The 24212-nt window shown below is 41.3% G+C and overlaps 1 protein-coding gene across 23 annotated transcripts in view; it reads left to right on the forward strand.

Annotated features, from left to right (window-relative positions):
* NUMA1 (nuclear mitotic apparatus protein 1) overlaps positions 1-24212 on the forward strand; it is a 68548-nt gene that overhangs the window by 4958 nt on the left and 39378 nt on the right. For 3 of the 23 annotated variants that reach the window (XM_070274495.1, XM_070274500.1, XM_070274519.1), the window contains exon 1: positions 4798-5050. The exons of 15 other annotated variants lie outside the window; for them this stretch is intronic. The gene's annotated coding sequence lies outside the window, so the exon portion shown is untranslated. Of the gene's footprint in view, positions 1-607; positions 788-4797; positions 5051-24212 lie in introns of those variants that run through there. 5 more of the 23 variants (XM_070274482.1, XM_070274490.1, XM_014741560.3 and 2 more) reach the window with 3 other exon arrangements.

Raw genomic sequence — 24212 nt, forward strand, 5'->3', positions numbered from 1 at the left:
AAGGGAATTAGTTTAAACCCTTGTTGGAGGGCTGAAAAAACAAAAAGGGAATCTTTAAAAACCTTGATATAACGACTGCAGTAAGCAGCTGCCTCATCCAGGGCTGAAAAACAAAGGAAGGAAGATTGGGGTTATCAGAACCTAGAAATCTGGAGGGATCTGGAGGACCTGCACCCTGATTCTCTGAGGAGAGGGTGTTGCCTGGTGTGCTGGTTTCTCAGGAGCTCACAGGAGGGGCCTGGAGGAGCCAGCTTTGGTTGAGCCCTGCCCAGCTGGTGCTGGTGCCTCTGAGGGGGCACAATGAGGCTGGTCCTAGGAGTTTAGAAAGAAATGAGGAGGGGGCCGGCTCGGTGGCACAGCGGTTAAGCGCGCACGTTCCGCTTCTGCAGCCCGGGGTTTGCCGGCTCGGATCCCGGGTGTGGACATGGCACTGCTTGGCAAGCCATGCTGTGGTAGGCGTCCCACATATAAAGTAGAGGAAGATGAGCACGGATGTTAGCTCAGGGCCAGTCTTCCTCAGCAAAAAGAGGAGGATTGGTAGCAGTTAGCTCAGGGTTAATCTTCCTCAAAAAAAAAAAAAGAAAGAAGTGAGGAGGAACCAACTGCTGTTGTCAAGGAACAGCAAGCCACAGGAAGGAGGAAGTCCTTTGGACCCTCCTCCTGTCTTCCGTGTTCCTTTTAGCACCCTCTATTGACACTGACAGAACCTAACAGGGAGCCAGCTGGCAAAGGTGAAATGGAGTTGGTGGAGTCCAAGCCCCAGCGTTACAGAACAGAGCATAACAGGGTAGGTGTGGAGCTGAGAGAGAGTAACTTAACTGGCACGGTCTAAAAGGATGTTTATATTTTTCTAAGCGTTTCCGGGCATATTTAGTGGGAAGATTTTTGGATTATCTGGTTCATGATATCAACAGTCAGTAATAGCAAGAGCTAATTTTCTTTTTTTTTTTTTGGGCATGTACTGTGAGCCAGACACTGTTCTAAGCATTTTACATGAATTGCTTTCCAAACCTCTATGAGGTAAGTACTATTATTACTATTCCCTTTTTTTTTTTTTTGAGGAAGATTAGCCCTGAGCTAACATCTGCTGCCAATCTTCCTCTTTTTTTGCTGAGGAAGACTGGCCCTGAGCTAACATCCGTGGCCATCTTTTTCTACTTTATATATGGGACGCCTACCACAGTATGGCTTGACAAGCGGTGCCATGTCCGCACCCGGGATCTGAACCGGCGAATCCCGGGCTGCTGAATTGGAACGTGCGCACTTAACCACTGTGCCACCGGGCCGGGCCCATTACTATTCCCTTTAACAGGCAAGGAAATTGAGACCCCGATAAATTAAGTAATCTACCCAACACCATACCATTTGTAAGTGGTGGAGTTGGTGTTCTAATCCAGGCATTCTGGGTTCCATAACCCACATTCTTAACTTCTTTATTAAGCTGAAAGTGCTTCCCTCTGTCAAACCAAAATCTATCTTCCTATAACTTCCACTCACTAATTCTGGTTTTGTCTTCTTGCAGGGGGTCTCAAGTCTTTCTTCTCATCTGCATGACAAGCATGCGTGTATTTGTAAAAAGTTTTCATGTTCTCCCCAGCTAAACATCTGTACTTCTTGCCTCACATTTGCCGCGACCTAACTTTCAGACCCTTCACCATGGTTGTTGTCATTCTCCTTCTACGTGTACCCTGACTTAGCTTTTCAAAGGTGGGGCACAGAGTTGTCTGCCACTAATGCAACCTGAGCCTGCCTTGATGTTTTGAGTAGCTCTGTCGGATTCGTGGTTCACTGAAAGTGTGCTAGTAACAGGCTCTCCTCCACCTCCCACCTTAGGCAGCCTTTTTTTTTTTCAAGGCAACTTCTTTAATATGAAAGACTGTATCAGGTCTCTACCATCCCATGTTAGTTTGGTTGATTTCTTTTATTCTAAATGCAGGGCTTTCTATTAAGTCCTGTTAAATTGTGTCTTGTTATTCTTGGTAATATCAAACCTCTTAAGATCTTTTCGCCAGATCAAATCTAAAAACATTGTATTTTCTGTCCTTCACAATTTATAATTCCCAAGTTTGACAAGCCGGCCTTATATATTTTCATTCTGTGTTTGGTAAAGATGCTAAACGTGGTAGGTTTGAGAAGTAAGCTCTATGTTACATCATTGTAGATCTTATTCCAGTTGATGGAGGTTTTGGGGGAATAGTTTTAACTATTCCTTCTGCTAAATTAGGGGAGGAGCTATCTGGAAAGGGCAGTATCTTGGCTGTCAGTAAGGAGAAAAGAGAGTCAAGGTTAAGGGTTGGCCATTGGGCAATCAGTCACTTTAATAAGGGACCAATTGGCAGAAGTAAAATGATCTGGTGGCGTAGAAGGGAGAGAGGGCACATTGCACAGCGTGCTCCTGGGTTGAAGCCTCTGTTGGCAGCTGTTTCAGCTGCCCTTTCTGTCCTATTTAAAGGCAGTTTCTTCGAGGCCAGTGCAGAAATGCCAATGATTCAGCCTTGCAGATTTCTTCTGCCTTATTGCATTTGAGGACTGGTTTATCTGGTGAGGAGTAAAGACTGCGTATATTTCAGGCATATTTATTTGACCACTTGAGTGCCTTCCTGTGACTGGCCAGACACTTTTGTAGGCTATCAAGTTTTTGGTATCCTGTGGCAAGGTAGATGCCGTAGGACCCAAGCTCTTGGTCCTGTGTGTGGGTAGCATCTGCATTCTGCCCTTAAATGGGCATTTGTCACGTGACTTCTGAATGGCCTCAGTGAGGGGTGAGATAATTCTGTGGTGTGACAATGTGAGTTTGAGGGAAACTTCTTGTTCCTTAAGAGTTTGCCACTGTGCGCCTCATGAACTGCTGCAAAGTGAACTCTATGTGGTTGCTGACCTCCAAAGCCCAGTTTCCTTAGGGAGTGAGCAAATACGAAATGAGTACCTATTATCTCTCTCACAGAGCTGAATATATAAAGAAGTGTATAGTATAGGATTTCCCTCCTCACCAACTGTGCAAACCTATAGATACTTTTCAAGCATAATGTAACAAATACTTACATATTTTTCACCTGGATTCACCAGTTGTTAACATTTTGCCACATTTGCTCTCCACCCTTTGTTTTCTGAACCTTTTGACTGTTAGCTGTGGACATTATGTTACTATATCTCCCAAATATCTCAGCATTTCCTAAAAAGAATGTTTTCTTGGGGCTGGCTCCGTGGCCGAGTGGTTAAGTTCGCACGCTCCGCTGCAGGCGGCCCAGTATTTCGTTGGTTCGAATCCTGGGCGTGGACATGGCATTGCTCATCAAACCACACTGAGGCAGCATCCCACATGCCACAACTAGAAGGACCCACAACGAAGAATTTACAACTATGTCCCGGGGGGCTTTGGGGAGAAAAAGGAAAAAAATTTTAAAAAAAGAATGTTTTCTTATATAACAATACAATTAACATTCAGAAGATTTAACATTGATTCAGTATATCCAGTATACAATTCTTGTTCAGATTTCTCAAATTTTCCCACTGATGTCTTTTATAGACATTTTTTCAAATGGGGATCCCTTCAAGGATCATTGATGCACTTAGTTGTCATGATTTTGTCATGTCCCTAGTCTGCTTTAACCTTGAACAGTTCTTTAGTCTCTTTTCATCTTGAATGCCTTTTTGTCTGTCATAGCATTGACATTCTTTAGAGATCAGCTTAGTCTTTTGCAGAATGTCTCTTAATTTGGATTTGTATGATTATTTCTTCTTGATTGGATTCAGGTTAAATATTTTTGGTAGAACTATATAGGTTAATACAGTAGTTTGATTAATGAAGCTAGAAGACCTATGGAAGATTATTCAATTTTGCATGACAGTATCTAATTTAGCACTTGCTTTTATTATCTAATCTGTAAGCCCAATAAGGAATTGAGAGAAGAGAGAACTCAGTAGGACCTGGAAGAACTAGGGCAGACTTTGGGAGGAAGACGGGATTCAGAGATGGACAGAATTGGAGGCAGTTGGAATATGGTTAGATAAGCCACTGTTTGGGCTTCCCATCCCACTGTTAGGGCTATACTATATCAAGAAAAGTGAATTTCCTCTTCAGAGTTTAGAGCTCTGTATCTTCCATGGTGATTATACTACTTTAGAAAGCCTGATAATTTACAACTCTTGCTTTGCCTTCAGACAGGCCTAGAGACTGTACCCAACATTTTGCCAGCTGCCTAACCTTGCGGAAGTTTCCTCACTTGCAAGCTAGAAAGGGTGTTAATAAATCTACAAAAGGTTATTGTGATGCTCATAGTGAAATATTGTATAAATATTTAAATTGCAATATTTGAATGCCTTTATGTGGGGGCAGAAACTCCCTAGTTCTGCCATATGCCCACTGGAGCATTTATTTCTATTACCTGCCTAACCCCTGAAGGGGTTTGAATTTATCACTGCTGGATAACTGAGGGCATGGAAATGAGAAAGGGCTTGGCTCATACAGAGAGAAGTGGGAAGACTGGCTTGATTAGTTCAGAGTGTACACTGTGGACTAGTGGGAAATAAAGTTGAATAAATGACTTGAGGCCATATAATGGAGGACTTGGAAAGTTAAGCCAAAGAATTCTGATATGATGCTTTAGGCTGAAGAAAACCCTGAAAGATTTTGAGCAGGAGAGACACACTTGGAAATGAGAGTGGTATGGAGCCTCCTGAGGAAGGACCTTTCCTGGTTTGGAGACTGGAATCCTAATAGGGCAGGGCCTTCCCACTGCTGACCAAAGGAGGGTGTGGTTTGGCAGTCTTGCCACAAGAGGCCAGAATTTCTGCCCCAGTGACTCTTCCTGTTTTGCCACTGACTCACCCCATTGACCTGTGCTGCGTGGCTTCCCTTCCAGTTGCTGTCTGATCTACAGAACACTGGGGCTGCCCAAGATGATGTGAGATGATGTGAGGCAACAGTGGGTGGGATGGGGGAATGAACAAGCATTCCTGTCCCTTTGCCCCTTCCCTGGGTAGAGGCTAATTCTAAGCTAGACTGCCAGGGATCGCTTTGTCCGAGCCTGAGGAAGCTGTCCACCAGGAGGTAAGTCAAGATGGGCCTTGCCCTCTCTTTCCTTTTTCATAGATCAACTTTTTCCTCAACAGGATCTTTCCTACTTTCTTTTTCTCTGATCCAGGTTCTTCAAAGTAACCTTACTTGAATTACTTCAATTACTTGAAGCAAAGAGGTTACTGCAGGAGATGGGCAGAAACATATGCTTCTAGCTGTGGGGGGGAGTGTCCAGAGGTTTTCACTGACCCCTGCTGTGAGGTAGATTACCCAGAACTCTTGTGAGCCAGACACTGAACAATGGCTCATACCCAAAGAGGGGGCTGCAGAGAGGTCCTGGTCTTAAGCCATCACTTCTCAGTGTCTGGGTTTCAGAACCATTCTTGGTTATGCCTTAGTGTCCCAAGTTATCGCCCTTCCTCTTTGAAAGATAGCAGTGAGGAACAGGGCAGGGGGAGGTGTATGAGTGAGGAAATGTTTTGTGGCTTATGCTGGGAGTCAGGGTGGCTAGGTTTCTCATCTTGACTATTGCTAACCAGTTGTGTGACCAGGGACAAATTGCCTAACCTCAGTGGACTGGAGTTTTCTCACATGTGAACATGAGCAGTTTGGATTATATATTCTGAATGATTTCTTATAGCGCCAAAATTTCTGATTACATAGTGTGTGATTGTAAAGTAATATAATAGTTTATTTTTAACACGTGACAGATATTGTACATATCTTGTCCCCTTCATTTTAATTGTGGGACAATTACAATATTTGTAAGTTTGTCCCCCTCAAAGTAATTGTGTTCTCAGCCTATACATTTATTCTGGTGATGCTGCCAGTGCTCAGAATATTTTTGGCTTCTGGCCAACCTTTTTAATATCTTCAGAAGTAGCGAATCTTCACTCTTGCTTGGTGGATTCAATTTTTGGAAACAGCCAGAAGATACTGTGAGCCAAAGAGTCAAGCAAGGCAGTACCTTTTTTGGTGAAGAATGAGGTGTGACTATAAAACAGTAAGACTTAATTTTTGTGTATGTCTCACATGGAGTAGACTTTAAAGGCAGTTCCAGAGGAGTGTTTTGTTAATGTTTTGAGCAATGGTAATATTGTTAGAATAAACAAATAGCTTTCTAAGGAGACTATTTTGATTACAGTTTTCATTTGATTTAGTAAGATTGAAAATACTTGTTTTAAAAAGTGTCACTTCCTTTATTCATCTGTTGCCAATCTTCCTTTTTTTTTCCTTGAAGATTAGCCCTGAGCTAACATCTGTGCCAATCTTCCTCTACTTTGCTTGTGGGTCGCTGCCACAGCATGGCTGATGAGTGGTGTTGGTCCATGCCCAGGATCTGAACCTGTGAACCCTGGGCTGCTGAGGTGGAGCAGGCTGAATTTAACCACTACGCCATGAGGCCAGCCCCTGTCATTTCATTTATATTCGCTGCAGATTCTTGCTTCTAGGTCAAGATAACTAGACAGTAGAGAAAATTAGCCTTTCTCCTGATAGTTCGCCTAAGTCACAAATGTGTTGAGGGCCAAAAAGGGTTGGAACATGTAGCTGTAGGACATTATAGCTGAGGAGACATTGAAGTCCCATCTCCAGAAGATTCACAGCCACAGGTTCTTCAGGCTACAGCAGCCACTGTTCACCAGCATGCCAGAGTCCATCAGGATGATTCCTGGGTGTTGTGGCTGAAGTAGATGGTTTGGTAGCTCCGATCTTTTGTAGGAGAAATGATAGATCATCACTTCATTGACTTTTTTTCTGTCAGCAGTTGTGGGTTTGAGAAAGGGTAGGGATGGGCAGGAGGGTGGGGAGGGGAGTCAAAGCAGAGGGGCTATCTTGAATGCATTTAAATTAGGCTGATTTTAGTACCTTGGAATCTGTTACTGGAAATGGTGGTCTGGTTGATAACCTGTCGGTAAAGTAAGGTGTTAAGCAGCCTAGTCAAGCAGTTCTGTCACTAAGTCACTATGTGATCATTTGCAATTCTCTTTCTTACTCTAGGCCTTGTTTCCCTCGTTTTTATATTGAATGAGTTAGACACTAGAAGTTCTAAATCTGAAAACAGGTAGACCTAAGGAAGTTTGAGGTGGGGGAAGTATCTATTTGTTCTGAGCTGCTTAACTATTAGAGTAGGGGTAGAAGTGGAATTTCTTTTTAGCCCTAAATTATAGTGACTTTATTCTCTACTTGCGGTCACAGCTGAGTGATCAAACATGAAGTAGCTATATAATGAGAAGCAGGCACTGGGAACTTTCTCCTGAGAAACAATCGCAGGACATGCCGGTCCTGAGAGAAGTCACTCCTTGGGAGGATCTATTGTTTGAAAGAGGTGGGGGTGAATTTCATCAAAATGGACAGCGTGGATATTGTGATTTAGAAGATTTAGAGACTTTGTTCCCTGCTGTTGTTAATTTCAAGCTTTTCTTTAAAGGGATTCTCTTAATGATTGGTGCAGTAGGATTCGTTTAGAGAAAAAGCCCCATGTAACCACAATTAAAAGTTAAATGCCCAAGAGCAGAGCCAGTTGCTGGAGAGACAAAGTGACCTACATAATCAGTTGCTTTTCAATACTTAGATCCTACAGTGACCCCAAGGAGAGAATAGACTGCTTGGTGAGCTCACTAGGCACTAGGCTGGGAGATTTGGGCTCCAAACAGAGGAGGAGGTAAGCTGTAGAATCCACACCTCTTAATCTCCCTATTTCTCCTTTCCCTTAGTGCCCTTTAGTTTTAATTAGGATTGTGTAAATATACTCAGTTCGCCAGTCCCCTTAAAGTGGCAGGCCCATGACATTTTCTCTTGGTCACTCATGCTAAGTATGTGACTTTAAATTAGAGGGATTCTCCTCTTTGACAGTTTGGCTTCATTGGCTGCCTCACTGAAAAGAATTCACTAGGTTAGGGCCAGTTGGCTGTCATTCAGTCAGGCAGCATAATTTACTATCTACTGTGTGTAAGCACTGTACTGCAATGGAGCTGATAGGTGAATAAGATGGTTTCTGCTCTCCAGGAGCTTAGTCAAGTGAAATATGTATGCAGCTAATATTGACCCAAGGAGGAATGAAGTAAAGTATATAGAGGAATAAGCAATATGGGAGCATATAGACGAAAGAAAAGTTGTTCCTGAATTGGGGGGAACAGGGAAAGCTTCTGAAGGGAGAAGGCATTTGAGCCAGGTTATAAAGGGTGAATAGGAGTTCAGTAGGTTTAGAAGAAAGGGCGCTTTGGAGGAGGTCACAGCATGGACAAAGGCACAAAGCCTGGAAAATGCCTGGCATGTTGGGAAAAAGTGTTCCCGAGGTAGGAGATATTTTAGAGGAATGAACTGGAGGTGAGGCTGGAAAAGAAGTTTGACAGTTGGATTTTAAAGAACCGTAAGTGTCATGCTAAGGGATTTGCATTTTATTCTGCATAGAGTTAGCTGCTGAATTTTTTTAAACATTTTTTTAAAATTGCTTTTACTCCCCAAATCCCCCCAGTACATAGTTGTATATTTTAGTTGTGGGTCCTTCTAGTTGTGGCATGTGGGATGCCTCCTCAACATGGCCTGATGAGTGGTGCCATGTCCGCGCTCAGGATCGTAACTGGCAAAACCCTGGGCCGCCGAAGTGGAGCGTGCAAACTTACCCACTTGGCCACGGGGCCAGCCCCTGCTGAATGTTTTTGATGTAAGGAATAACATGACCCAATCCATTTTAGTTAGATCTTAGTCTGTTTTTTTAAGTGTGAAGTCTTAGATTTCAGGGTTGGAGAAGGTGGGGGTCCTGGTTCTTAGAGTTTGTCAGGCATCTCATGTTTGGGTGCTTGATTCCTCAGTTGTATTTACTAAAGCAACTCCAAAAGCGAGAAGGCAGGGAGTGGTCAGCAGTGTCCCTTTAGACTGAGCTTCCCAACCCCCAAAAGATGAAGGTTTTCTCAAGCATATACATTATGCACAGTCTTCTTGCTAGTAGGTTGCTTACTACTGTTAATGCTTTGATGATAAAATTTCTCAAAAGGGGTGGACTTTTGATTATATAGTGGAACCCAAAAATATTGTTTTGAACCTGATTAAAAAATAGTATGTATGGCACTGGTCCTGTGGCTGAGTGGTTAAAGTTCTGCGCACTCTGCCTCGTTGGCCTGGGTTCACAGGTTTGGATCCCGGGCACAGACTTGCACCACTCATCAGCCGTGCTGTGGGGCATCCCACGTACAAAATGGAGGAAGATTGGCACAGATGTTAGCTCAGGGCTAATCTTACTCAAGCGAAAAAGGAAGAGCACTGAGGTCAGCCCCGTGGCCAAGTGGTTAAGTTTGCACTCTGCTTTGGCAGCCCAGGATTCACAGTTCAGATCCTGGATGTGGACTTATGCACCACTCATCAGGCCACGCTGTGGCAGCATCCCACATAGAGGAACTAGAATGACCTACAACTAGGATATACAATTATGTACTGGGGCTTTGGGGAGAGAAAGAAAGGAAAAAAAAAGAGGAAGATTGGCAACAGATGTTAGCTCAAGGTGACTCTTTCTCACCAAAAAGAAAAAAAGTAGTGTATATTTATTGTAGGAAATATGAAAAATATAGAAAAGTTTAAAGAAGAAAACTAAAATCATCCATAACCCCACCATCTAGAGAAACTCAAACTCACTTATTCCCATTTTAATACTTCCTTTTAATATTTTGTTCCTATGCATATTTCTCTTTTGCATAGTCCAGATCATACATTATCTACAATTTTATATTCTGCTTTCTTCCTGTTTACCATTGTTTTCATTGTATAAATTCACATTTACTTATAATGTTACTGAAACTCTTTATAAATATTTCTAATAGCTGCATAATACTTTCTCATATAGAGTTTTTATAGTGCTTTCAGTTTTTTCTATTTTAAACCATACTGTAATACTTTTATATAAATTATAAAAGTGATATATATAGCAAATAAGTCCCCTGTTCTTTACCCTTCATCCTAATCCTACTCTGCAGAGGTAACCATTATTTATTAATTATTTACTAATAGTTTTAATTATTTATTATTAGTTTCTGGTGTGTTTTACGTGAACATTATTGTGCATAAGTTTTTGTCAATATTTTTGGTTATTTTCTTGTGATATATGTCTGCAAGTGGATTACTGGGTCAAACAATGTGAAATTAATTTTTTTCCTGATTGTGTGTCATGATACAGTTTAGAAAACTGAAAAATGATGTTTAAAGGGAGAAAGTAAAAATGACCCATAATTCCACAACTCAGAAATAAACATTATTTGGTATATTTCCTTATAAATATACAAACACATATTCACACTCACAAGTATGCAAGAGTGTGTGTATGTATGATACACACACACACACATATATATGTAGTTTAAAAAATAAATTGAGGTCATACCATACTAAAGTGATTTTTTTCAAATGTTTTTTTCTGTTTCTTTTTTTTGAGGGAGATTGGCCCTGAACTAACAACCTTGCCCATCTTCTTCTACTTTATATGTGGAATACCTGCGACAGCATGGCTTGATAATCGGTGCATAGCCGCACCCAGGATCCAAACCTGCGAACCCCAGGCCCCTGAAGCCGAGCGTGTGAGCTTAACTGCTATGCCACGAGGCTGGCCCAAATACTAAAGTTTTTTTTTAATAGATTTTTTTTTTTTAGGATTGGCACCTGACCTAACATCTGTTGCTGATCTTTTATTTTCCGTTCTTCTTCTTCTCCCCAAAGCTCCCCCAGTACATAGTTGTATATTCTAGTTGTAGATTCTTCTGGTTGTGCTGTGTGGACACTGCCTCAGCATGGTCTGATGAGGGGTGCCATGTCCACGCCCAGGATCTGAACTGGCAAAACCCTGGGCCACCAAAGCGGAGCACGTGAACTTAACCACTCAGCCATGGGGTCGGCCCTCTAAATACTGAAGTTTTACATCCTGCTTTTTAAACTCAACAACATTTTTTTGAGTATTTCCCCATATCATTAAAATTATTTAAAATATTTTTAATGACTGCCTAAGATTTCATCATATGGATGTATTATAATGTATTTGAGTCATTCTTAGATGTTTAGTTTTTCTCCAGTTTTTCATAATGATAAATAATTCTACTATTAATATATATTTTTAGGCCATTCAGTTCCTGTATGATCATACAATTTTTGTGTTTTTGTGTCTGGCTTATTTCACTTAGCGTAATGTTTGAATATGAACTTGTTTTTTAGGTTCTTGATATGTATTGCCAAATTTCTTTCCAGAGAACCACTAAAAGAATGCCTGCTGAGGGCCGGCTGGGTAGCACAGCCGTTAAGGGCGCATGTTCCACTTCGGTGGCCCGGGGTTGGCCGGTTCAGATCCTGGGTGCGGACATGGCATCACTTGGTACGCTATGCTGTGGTAGGTGTCCCACATATAAAGTAGAGGAAGATGGGCATGGATGTTAGCTCAGGGCCAGTCTTCCTCAGCAAAAAGAGGAGGATTGGCAGGAGTTAGCTCAGGGTTAATCTTCCTCAAAAAAAGGAAGGAAGGAAGGAAGGAAGGAAGAATGCCTGCTTACTTGAATGAGAAAATGCAGCATTCTTTCTTTGATCATTAATTTGTCATTCATAATACTAGATAAAGTTAACTTGCTTGGAGAGTATGCCAGCTTTTTTTTGCCATTATTATATAAAATCAAAATTTCGGAGAGGATGGAAGGAGAAAGTAGGGGGGTCACTGATATGAAGCCCTGTTTGCTAAAATGACCTTTGGAAATTAAAGGAAAAGGAAACAAGTTACCCTCAATTTTCCACTTATAAAATAGGGATGATGGCACCTTCTCCTTCTGCCCTACAGAAACTGAATGGCCTGAAAATCCATGGCCTGGATCTTCAGAAGGGTAGGGTCTAGAGGGGAGAATCAACCTTCCTTTCCCACAAAGGTCAGGGCTCTAGCTCTTAGCAGTTGGCTGGACATGCTGGAAATGTTCGGCTGCTTCCTAGTGAATCTCCTCTCTACAAGCTAAAGGGAAGGAGAGACACCTTGTGTGTGTGTGTGTGTTTAGCAGCAGACATAGTGGGGCTTGCTTTGATTTCATATCATCATTGTAGTGTGTGAGTGGGAGCTATATTGCTTGTCAAAGTCTCTGAAGAACATTAGGAACTAGATCTGTTTCCCATTAGTTGAAATTAAAGAGACAAGGACGATGAAGAACAGCACCTAGGAAACCCTTTAGGGTAGTGTCCCAACTCAGAAGTAGAGGGATGTCTTTTGACTTCATTTGAATGTTTTGGGCTTTTTTCTTCAATATTATATACTAGACCTATACGACATATAAATTTATTTAAAGATGAGCCGCACTGTCTAATATAGCCACACTCTAGTCAATTAGACAATTATTTTCCATTAAGAAACTTTTCTTTAGGTGTTAAATGTGAATTACTGTTTTATTTAGACCCAGGTAGCAAATATTTTAAGCTTTGCAGGCCATATAATCTCAACTACTCACCTCTGCCATTAGTAAACAAAATGCAGGCCATAGTTTGTTGACCACCACATAGCAGGAAATACATTAGGTAGTCAGAAGGTCTAGTATTGATGGGAAGTCGTTCAAAAACTTAGCTTTGACATTTGCTACTTACTAGCTGTGTCACCTTAGCCTCTCTGAGTCCTCATGTTTAAAATCAAAGTGGTAATACTTTCCATAAAAAAATAAGAATGACCAATTACATATATGGATAGATGTTTAACTTTTCTGGAAGTCAGGATAACATAAATTAAAACAATAATATATTGTTTTCTATCCTTTATGTTGGCAAAATAAAAAAATAATATCTATTGTTGGAAGGGTGTAGAAACAGGAATTTTTATGTTCTGTTGGTGGGACTATAAATTGGTATACCTTTTTGGATGGTAATTTGGGAGCACCTATCAACGTTTAACGTGCACAACTTTAGCAATTCCAATTGTTGGTATATATCCTAAAGAAATACTAGTTTGTATGTAAGAAGAGGTGTGTACCAGTATTATTGATGCAGCAGTCTTTGTCATGACAGAAAACACTGAACAACCTAAATGTCCAGACATAGCAAAATGGGAAAATAAAGTTGTGGCACAACCTCACTGTGGCATTTTTTCTCAAGCTTTTAAAAGTATGAGGAATCTATTATATACTGATGTGGAAACTTATCATAGAAGTTTTTAAGTAAAAGTAAGTTGCAGAAAACTTATAGTGTGATTACAAGTGTGTAGACCAAATGCACACAAAAACTCTTTATCTACCTACACACGTATATACATATATATGTGTATCTACACATATATGTGTATCTCTATACATACTTGTATATATACATATAGATGTGTGCATGCTTGGGAGAAGTCTGAAAGGTTATATAACAAACTTAAGATAGTGGTCACCTCTGAGGAGGGGAGTGCCTTTGGCAAATGTGGGTTAAGGTTTGGTGAATGGAGAGTTTTGCATTTTACTCTATATACTTCTATGTTATATTATTTTATAGCAGTAATGTATTCTTTCTCCTGACCACTTGTTTGGATAGCTGGTGGGCCTATCTGCACTTGCCAGGGCTGTGACAGAGTAGGGCTAATTCCCCAAGCCAGCTTGGCCCACATCACTTCAGTTGGAATCAGCTGCTGAGCCAGAGCAAGGAGCACATGGGGGGGCGGGGGCGGGGGGCCGGGGGGCAGTGTGCACAGGTGGCTGGGAGAGGCAGCCAAAACAGGACAATTCTAATTTACCAACAGTCACTATCACATGTCATGTCTTGACATTCTCCAAATTGCTTTGCCCTTCGTTACCACCCTGGGCCCTGAGGAGAATTCTGTGAGCGAGTGAGGCAGGGATGATGACAGGAAAGGAAGCAATCAAAACATGAGACAATAAGGAAAGTGTATGTGTAGAAATAGTTTTTTCTTTCATGTAAAAAGAAACATGTACAAGGGTATTCATTACAGCTTTGTTTGAAATGGTAACAGATTAAAAATAGCTATGTCCAATAGGAAAATATGTGAACACATTATGGTATATTCTTTATATGGAACGATATTATACAACTTTTTAAAAGTATGAATTAGAATTTTATTTATTGACATTTAGGAGAATGTTCATGATAAACTGTGAGAAAAACAAGTTGCAGAGCAATGTTAAAGTGTAAACCTAGTTTCTTTAAAATAGAAACAAAAAATCCTCTTAAATATAAAAATATATTTGTGCTTATGTTTTTGGGGGCAATGCCGGAAAATCTATTAACATTTCTTATCTTATAGGAGGGCTTGGGGGGGAAATGAAAAGGGGCTGAGAGATTACTAATTTTTTTTTTTAATCTAACTTTGTATTGCTTTATTTGTTTTAGAGAACAAGGAAAATAAACTTGTATAAGCAAGAAATGAAGTTTCCTAAATATTTTTTCTTCTTAATTTTTAAGAGGTGCCTTTAATTTTTTTAGTGATTTAATGAAGTAAAGAATTATAAAAGTAAAAATAGACTTCACGTGTAAGTCTTCTCTGGGGTTTAGGGGAGGTATCTGGGTGGTGGAAAGAACCAGGAGTCAGGGAACCAACTTTGTAATTGTAGTTCTCGACTTTCTGATGTGAGAGCTTTAATTTCACAGGGTCATTTAACAGCCTTTAAACAAGCGCCCCAGTCTCCTCATCTCCAAAGTGAAGAGCTTGTACCAGGAGACACTGACCTCCAAGGTCCTTTCTAGCCCTGACACTCCCTGAAGCTGTGATTCCACAATTGAACTACCCCTTGGGATCGGAACATTGTATTTCATTTATTTTTAAATGCTTTTTATTTTTTTTTACACATTTTAGCATTGAAATTAGGATGCTTTTTATAATTGGTGGCATCTTTCAATTGTCATTGGCCATTTTTTTCACATTTTTATCATCTCTGGAATTGAGATATCTTATCATTGATGATATAGGATAGTTCTACTTTTCAATGCCGTTTTTTTTTAAAGGTTGGCACCTGAGCTAACATCTGTTGCCGATCTGCCTTTTTTTTCCTTTTCTTTCTCCCCAAAGTCTCCCAGTGCATAGTTGTATATTCTAGTTGTGAGTGCCTCTGGTTGTGCTATGTGGGACGCTGCCTCAACATGGCCTGATGAGCGGTGCCATGTCTGTGCCCAGGATCCAGACCGGCGAAATCCTGGGCCACCGAAGCGGAACGTGCAAACTTAACCACTTGGCCACAGGGCCTCAATGCCATTTTTTTTTCATTAACTATAATCTTGTCCCCTTCGTGGGCTTCCCTTGCTTCTAATCCCATCAGATTCACTCACATCACTGAGACATCCTGGGTAGGGAGCAGGAGATGGATATATTATTTGAGCATGCAAGGATTTTATGCATCCTTACTTAACTGGTAGGTATCCTATACGTAGCTGCTGCTTGAAAAGTCAGGTAAATATATATGTAGTCTCAAGATATTCAACTTAGTGCTCCTGAATTTTTATTAATCCCTCTTTTAGTTTTGCCTGGTGTTTGCTTTTTATTTGAAGTTTAATATACATACGGAAAAGTGCATAAATTAAAATATATAGCTCATGATTTTCCACAAAGTGAACACACCTGTGTAACTACTCATATCAAGAAGCAGAACATTATAAGCATCCCATTAGGCCCTTTCCATCATTAGCCCTCTGCTGTCTTTTTTTTAAACGCAGTGAAAATGTACATAGGGATGGTGACTCTGTTGGTTCATAAGTGGTGGCTCATGGTTGTCTTCAGTGAGTCTGCTGGAAAGAGCTCCAGATTTGGACCCAGAAGATCAGAGTTGCATCCTGGTCCTGTTGCTTTTTAGTTGTATGACCTCAGGCAAGGTACTTTTCTGAACTTCGTTCCTCTTGGATAAAATGAAAACAATAATGTCTGTCTTGTAGAGCTGTTGTGAGGATCATGTGAAATACTTTGTAGATGGAAAACACTGTCAGTGGTAAAAAGCTGTATACAAATGCTACGTCGTTTTTGGTGAGGGAGGTAGAATCCCAAGCAGGAGATGATGTGAACCTAAAGTAAGGAGGGAAAGTGAAGAAGTTTGTCTGATCCTGAAATCCATTCTCTTAACCACCTGTATTGCCTCCTTTTTTGGTTGCATTGGTGTGGTCACTGGATTTCTATTAAATTTTCTCTAAATGGAAATAATATAAAAGACCTAAAAGAACCCAGAGATCTGGAATTTATCCCAAAGTCTCCCACTTCTTCTCTTAATGCTGGTATCCCCTAGAGCTTTGCAAAGCAGAGGCTTTGGCAAAAGATTGACAAATTTCAATAGCAAATGAATACACCGCTCTTTACAGGCCGTGTTAGCAAGCATGATCCTACCATAGACCCTCTTCTGATTATAGTCACACTGTTCCAAATGTGACCCAAATCTACATCTCTAGCCCTGAATCATATTTTACACCAGTTACTGGATTTTCCTAATTGTATATCTGGTGGACACCTCACGTCTAAAACCAAACTCTCAAACTGCCTGCCAGTATAGCATGATGGTTTAGATTATGGACTTTGGAGAAAGACAGATGTAGATTTGAATCTTAATTCTACTACTTATTAGCCTCATGATCTTGGACAGGTTGTTCAACATCTTGAAACCTTCTATAAAAGAGGATATTAATAGTACTTGCTTGATAGGATTGATACTAGTGCTCAATGAGCGAAGTCATTATTACTTTTGCATTCTTTTGTTAGTTTTTGGCACACATGTCCATCCACCCATTCACTCAAGCTAGGAAATTTAGAGGTGCTTCTAAAATTTTCCTTTTCTCATTCTTCACTTATAATTGATTATCAGGGTCTATCGTAAGTAATTTTCACAGCTATTGCTTCCTCTTTTTTTTATCACTGCCTTACTTCAAACATACATCATTACTTGCTTGGAAAAAACAATAGTTTTGCACTGCATTCTACAAAGCTTAATAAAACTACAGAACTGACTCAAAAACCAGGTGGAAGCAGAGGGGACAGGGCTCCAAACATCCTTTACTTTAAACCATCTACTTTTATCTGTATCCTGAGTTCTATTATAGAGATTGCATCTGAAGAGGGTTCACTTTTAAAATATAATTTGAAACCTGTCATTCATTCAAGAAATACTTGTCAGGTACTTTCTATGTGCCAGCATTGTACTAAGTTCTGAGAATTCAGTGGTGAGCCCACAATCTGCAATTTCATGGAATGTCTGGTAGTAGGAGAAAGAAATTAATGAAATACAAAAAGGTGTAGTAGAAACTATGAGTGCTGTGAAGGAAAGGAATATGGCTTTGTATAGTAGGAACTTGACCTAAGGTGGTTAGGGAGAGTTTTCATGAGGAAGTAACATTTGAGCTGACAAATGAAGGATAAGTTAGAATTAACTAGGTGAAGAGGTAGGAAAAGAAAGCTTCTTGGGGCTGGCCCCGTGGTGCAGCGGTTAAGTGCACAGGTTCCACTTCGGCGGCCCAGGGTTCGCTGGTTCGGATCCCAGGTGCGGACATGGCATCACTTGGCAAGCCATGCTGTGGTAGGCGTCCCACGTATAAAGTAGAGGAAGATGGGCATGGATGTTAGCTCAGGGCCAGTCTTCCTCAGCAAAAAGAGGAGGATTGGCAGCAGATGTTAGCTCAGGGCTAATCTTCCACAAAAAAAAACTTCTGGTGGAAGGAAGAGCATGGACAACACTAGACCCTATGAGGATGTAACTTTCTATTAATGAACTTTCAGCCTTTAATAGCATCTAGTGTTTCTCTCTGTACCGGATATTGCGCTAAGCACTTTACATGTACTATCTTGTATATGTGTAATTCCTTATTTCGACCGTCTGAGAGAGTACTATTATTATTCCCATTTTACAGATGGGGAAACTGGGAATACAGAGAGGTTAAGTAAGCTGTTCAAGGTTGCAAGTAAGCTATAGAGCCAGGGTTTTAATTAGGCAGTCTAACTCCAGACCCTATGCCCTTAGCCATTATGCTATACTGCCTTCCTCTTGTTTCTTACCATTCCAGCCTGTACTTCATGCAGACTGGAATATAGATCTTATCTGTGTTACTCCTCTTTACTCCATCCCTTTAGAAACCTGATTGTTGCCCATTACCTACAGGATGTAATGTGAATTCCTTAGTATGATGTAAGTGCCTCACAATTTAGTACTTCTTATCCTCCTCATCTGGTACATCTTCCTAAAACTGCATGCCATTGCTGAAATGTAATAACCTCTGTCTTTGCACATGCTGTTCTCTTTGCCTAGAATGCTCTTTTTACTTCTTTTTTGATGAAACCCTATTCATCCTACTCATCCTTTAAGCACTCAGCTTAAATGTTCCTTCCTTGGTAAAGCTTTCCTCCTCATCCCATCCTGAGTTAATCAGTCCCTCACAGCTCCTCTAAAACAGTAACTTATCCTGGGTTCCCACCCTGAAGTCTTTTCACCAAAGCAAGAATCTTAGAGGTCTTTTCTTCTCCCCACCTTTCCCACACCCCCGTATCCTAAGAGCCCTGTGTCTACCCCTGCAGTGCTTTTCAAATATACCTTTCTTGGTAGTTCCTGTTGCCCCTGCCCTGGCAGCAGCAGTTTTATGTCTGCCACTACAATTGCCAGCTAACTGTGGATTCAGCCTCTGGACTCAATGTTGTGCCAGATTCATCTTTCCAAAAAGCACACACAGGTATGCCATTCTCCTGCTCAGGACACTTCAGTGCCTCCCACTGCTCTTTAGTAAGTCGCTACTGGTCTCCAGTAGACTTTCCAATGTTCTCTCACCTTCCTTTCAGCACTACCCAAGTCCCTGTTCTTTGGCCTTGTTTTAAGGTGAGTTATAGGTATATTTCTTTCTCCACAGGATTATAAGCCTATCTGATTCATCTTTGAGTCCCCAGCACAGTATCTACAGGTGTTTATTTCATGTTTATAGTTGTACGTCCCTGATTAAATTTCATTAATTCCAATTAAAGAGTAACATATCTTATGTATTTTGGAGAAATTGTATTGCAAGTAGTTTAAAAAAAAGGTTTTGTCCTAAAGGGAGGAAATTTCAGTTTTTAGGAAAATTGCTTGTGAGGAACTTCGTACCTTCGTACTTCTCAGCAATGCCAGATACATGAGATATTTTATCTAATGCTGTTCAGGTTTCTTAACATCTTTAAAAATGGAGAAAAAGACACCTGCCCTGCCCATTTCACAAGCTGTAGCAGAAACAGTTTGAACAAGGAGTGCATAAGTGCTTTGTACACCTGAAGAACTATACTGATGAGAAAGGTACAGGATGTAGCTGAAGTGTGTTGGAGAGAGCACTGGATTTAGAAGACTTGAGGTCTGGCGTGGCAACCTTGATGGTTGACCTTGAGGCAGGCATTCTTTCTAAGCCTTAGTTTCCTAGTCTATAAAATTGAAATAAACATGCTTTCTTCTTAGCGTTCTTTAGGGAGGATTAATTGAGATGTGAAACATAGCCTTCCTTAAATTCTTGAAGTCTGTTTAAATGTAAGGATTTTTGTTTTGTTTTGTTTTGCTTTGTTTATCATGGCCATGTTAGACACCATTCTCATTTATTTTACTTATTAGTAACATTGAAAAATTTGGTTCTTGAGTCAATCTAGCATCCTATTTAGAAACCCAACCCCTCTTAATATTTGTGTTTGTTCATTTCTATCAGTGGTTAAAGGCATCCTGGTGTGGCAGAAGGAGAAGTGGATTTGGAACCAGAAAGAGGGGTCTCAGTGTTGTGTAGGAGGTGGAAACATGGAAGATAAAGCAGAGAGAGAGAAAACGGAGGGGAGAAGAGAGAGATGTCATCTGAGTTTTATACATACTTAAAGCCTATTTGAAACAAACCAGATCCTAGGCAGAGTTCTCCAAGCTTATGTTCTGAATTCACAAGTTGTCTCCAATTGGCAGACCTTGCTCAGGCATACAAGTAAGTTGTAAAATTTCTGTCTCAGGCAGGAGATAGCAAATCTTCAGCAAAGTTGTCACATGTATTCCAGCATGGATGTAGGGTAGGACTGGATGACCGTTAGGATCATCTCTTTCAACCATGAGATTCTGTGATTTGTTGACCAGGTATAGAAAGCTGCTTTTCCTTAGGCTGTTTAGACCAATGTAATTATAAATTGTACTTTCTCTGTGGCTTTTATTTATGAAACCTTGTAAATGCCCTGAGTATAACTCCAATCACCTTTCTTCGTAGCCCATGCAAGGTAGTACTGCCAGTTTCCAAGGACCTCCTCCATTCATCAGGATTAGTGAAGCACCCACATGTGTCTCGCTTTGGGGATGGGACCCTGTAGGGTAACAAACAAAGTGCCTGTTTCTAGGGGTATTGCTATTTTTTTTTTTTGGAAAGGAATCCCTAAACTGGGCCAGATTCTGAGGAAATTAGTTTTGTTGCAAGATTTTTGTTGTCATTGTTGTTGTTGAGAATACTATCCTGGGGAAAGAATCATGGGGAATTTTTGGACGTACCTTAGATATGATCTAACCCAATCCTCTTTTACTGAGACCCAAGCTAGGGCAAGTGACTTGCCTAAGCCGCAAATTTAGTAAGTGACTTATCCAGAACTTACCTCCAGGGGCTTCCAACACCAAATCTAGTGTTTTCTGCCATTAGTGAGTCTATTTCCAGGATTTGTAAATCTTTACTTAAGACTGTTCTCCCCAGGCCAGCCCGTGGCTGAGTGGTTAAGTTTGTGCACTCCGCTTCTGCGGCCCAGGGTTTTGCTGGTTTGGATCCTGGGAGTGGACATGGCACCGCTTGTCAGGCCACGCTGAGGCGGCGTCCCACATGCCACAACTAGAAGGACCCATAACTAAGAATATACAACTAAGTATTGGGAGGACTTGGGGAGAAAAAGCAGAAAAAGAAAAAAAAGATTGGCAACAGTTGTTAGCTCAGGTGCCAATCTTTAAAAAAAAAAGACTGTTCTACCTTCAGTCTCTTTTACCGTATTCATCATCAGTTCAGTGTTTGTGAGCAAATATTGTGCTACATATGTTACCTATAGGGACAGGGCCATTAATTCCTCTGTGACAATGAAACAGGGTGAACAGGTTCTTAGGTGTTTTGTAGAAAGACCTTCTTGAGGGAGAACTGAATAGAGCCTCTTGGATGTCATAATGAATCCTCTCTGGGTTTTGATTTGCCCTCTGCTTTTCTCTCCCAGGAAGCTGCAGGCTTACCAACACTGCCTCATTACTCAGCCACTACCCTCTGGAGAGGGAGAATGAGGCCTGGTAAATAAGCTTGAGGTCAAGGTTCTGAAACAGCAGCCCTTCCCTTCAGCAATGATGTTCCTCCAGCCTTCTTTATCTATGGCGTCTCACCTTTGAGATGGGTCCAGCATCCCTTCTAGTAGAAGACTCTTCTTCTGTGCTTTTGCTTCAGAGGAGTTTTTGTCCTTCAATGTTTGTAAAGCTCTTGCATCTTCCGAAAAAAATCTTTAGTGGATACTTTTGAAATTCGAACTGTTTGATTGTTTTGATTAAAAAGTTGATTTTTATGAGGAGGTAGAAGTACAAGACTTCTTTGAGCCACCAAGAATGTGCTAGCTTTTAAACATTCATTCAATGATTGTTTAAGAGCAGTAGAGAATAATGTAGAGACCAGATAGGCAACTCACTACTTATGTGACGGAGTGACTGAATTTCTGAGCCTCAGATTTCCTCATTTTTATAATAGAAATAAAATCTACCGTATGGATTGTCCTGAGGATTAGATGAGATGACCATGTAAGAGGATGGGCTCTGGGCACAGACCCAACTGGGCTCAAATTTTGGCTCCAACACTTACTACCATGTGACCTTAGGCACTTAATCTTTCTAGTTTTCAGTTTCCTTTTCTGTAAAATAGGGATAATCATAGTATTTGGGTTATTGTGTCATTGGGTTATTGTGAGGATTAAAGAAAATAAAGCATGGAAGTGTTTAGCATAGTGCCTGGTGCATACTGAGTGCTCATTAAATGTTAGCTATTAATTACAGCAGTAACATCAACAAGAAGAATGAGGGGCTGGTTGGTGGTGCAGTGGTTAAGTGTGTACGTTTGGCCCAGGGTTCGCTGGTTCAGATCCTGGGTGCGGACATGGCACTGCTTGGCAAGCCATGTTGTGGTAGGCGTCCCACATATAAAGTAGGGGAAGATGGGCACGGATGTTAGCTCAGGGCCACTGTTCCTCAGCAAAAAGAAGAGGATTGGCAGCAGATGTTAGCTCAGGGCTAATCTTCCTCAAAAAAAAAAAACAAACCAAGAATGGTAGTCTTTGGGTATTTATTATGCTAGGACAGACATCACATGGCAGAGGAAAGACAAGAAGGTATTGCACCGGGCAGTGTATACAGTAAGAGCATTTTTCCTGCCGACTTTCTTCATGAGAGAGCCTAGGGACTGAGAGAGAGGCTCTAACTGGGCCCTAGCCTACAGATTTCTACAGCGAAAGCTTCTCTTCCAGGCTAGCAGCCTGAGGTAGGAGTTTCAGGGGGACTTCAGAGGACAGTGAGAAGACCAGTCTGGCAGGGTAGAGGGTTTGGGTAAGGACATAAATGACTCTAGAAGGTAAAACTGGGGCCAGGTTATAGAGGGCCTTGAATGCCAGGTGAATTATTTGTATTAGAACCATCCCATTCCTGGGTTTTCTCAGGGGAATTACTCTCTCCCAGTCTTTTGTTTAAAGTTTTAAAAATGATAATATACATTAAAAACTGTTACGTTTACATTTTAAACAAGAATAATAAAACAAACACCCATGCATCTACCACCAAGCTCAGGGACGTAACATTACCAGGCCCTTTGAAACACCCTGTGCGCTCTGTACCCCTCACCAACCCCCTCCAACCTCTATCTGAACTCTATCCTGAATTTTGAGTTAGTCATTTGTCATATTCTTTCCTTCCTCCATCTCTCTTGTAAAAATGGTTTTACCACTCCCATCCCAGTCTTTTGGAGACAATGAGCAGGGATTGTGGAATCAAGCAGGAGCCATCTGACCTGCCTGCTGCCTGGCTAGGCTGGGAGGAGGGGTGGGGAAGTTCTGCCACAGGAGGGGCGTGGCAGCCTTGTGGCGAGGGAGGGAGAGGCTGGGGAAACTCACCCAGCTCCTTGGGCTGTCCTGAAGAGCAGTCCCAGAAGCTTTGCAACTTTGGTGAAGAGGTTCCAGAGGAGAGTTCAGCCCCTCTGAGGCTGCACAGCCGGAAGCTGTTGCCTTGAGTTAGAGCCAAGGGAGGGTGGGGGGAAGACCTCTTGTATTCTTTAAGACACAATATCGATTATTTCACGTGCTAGGGAGCTTCAGGGCTGACACAATGCCAGATGTGGCCAGGACGGTGTTAGCAGCCAGGATGATGTTCACTAACAGGCCTGCCTCCTATTTTTATCTCATACGTTTTCTGGAGTGTTGATTGTGTCAGTCATTAAATTATGTTTGCCACTTTGCTTTTCTATAAAAGCTTTGGATTTTGCTTTGCCTTTACTTTCCTGCTGCTGCTTTGAATAAGAACTTCCCTTTATACCAATAGTGATTGCTAACCACCCACTACAAGTGACACTGTGGGAATAAGCTATAGGGCCTGGGAGAAGAAGTGGGGCGATGGGAGGTCTTTGCAGCAATGGGCCTTTTTCTGACCCCCTCCACAGCACCCCCACGACTCACCACAGTCCTTCTCTGGTGGCCAGAAGGTTAAATTTGGAAACCTGCCATCCAGATGTAGTTCAGTGGATCAGATTCAGGGAGCCCCGGTGTGCTAGGTATATGGAGGATCATAGAGAGAGAGATGGAACGGGTTATGCCCTTGAGGAATTTACATTCTAGATGTGAAGACAAGACTTCCGTGCATATACAATTAATGCAGTACAAGTGCCAAATGCAGAATGTAGAGACGTTTTTCTGATCACCACTGTAATACATGGTTATTAAAAATAAATTCAAACATAAAAAACATATGGTGTAGAAAGTCCCCTACAGTCTAACTCCTCCCCGAGATAACCACTGTTATCTGTTAAGAAATAGTTGAGTTGAAATTTGAGTTAGACCTTAAAGTAAAATCCAGAGAGGCAGACTGATGGAAGGAAAGCAAGCACCCTGAGGATCCTTTCTCCTGCTCCAGGGAGGGGCAGCCCCACTAGCTTCCCCAACAAATGGTAAGCCAACTTTTGCTTGGACACCTTAGTGACAAGGGGCCAAAACACCCAAATAGGAGTTAACCTTTGTTAAGTACCACCTTGTGCCTTATGTGTCAGCCAACGTGTTGGACAC

Source organism: Equus caballus, chromosome 7, assembly GCF_041296265.1.
Source record: "Equus caballus isolate H_3958 breed thoroughbred chromosome 7, TB-T2T, whole genome shotgun sequence".
NCBI lineage: Eukaryota > Metazoa > Chordata > Mammalia > Perissodactyla > Equidae > Equus > Equus caballus.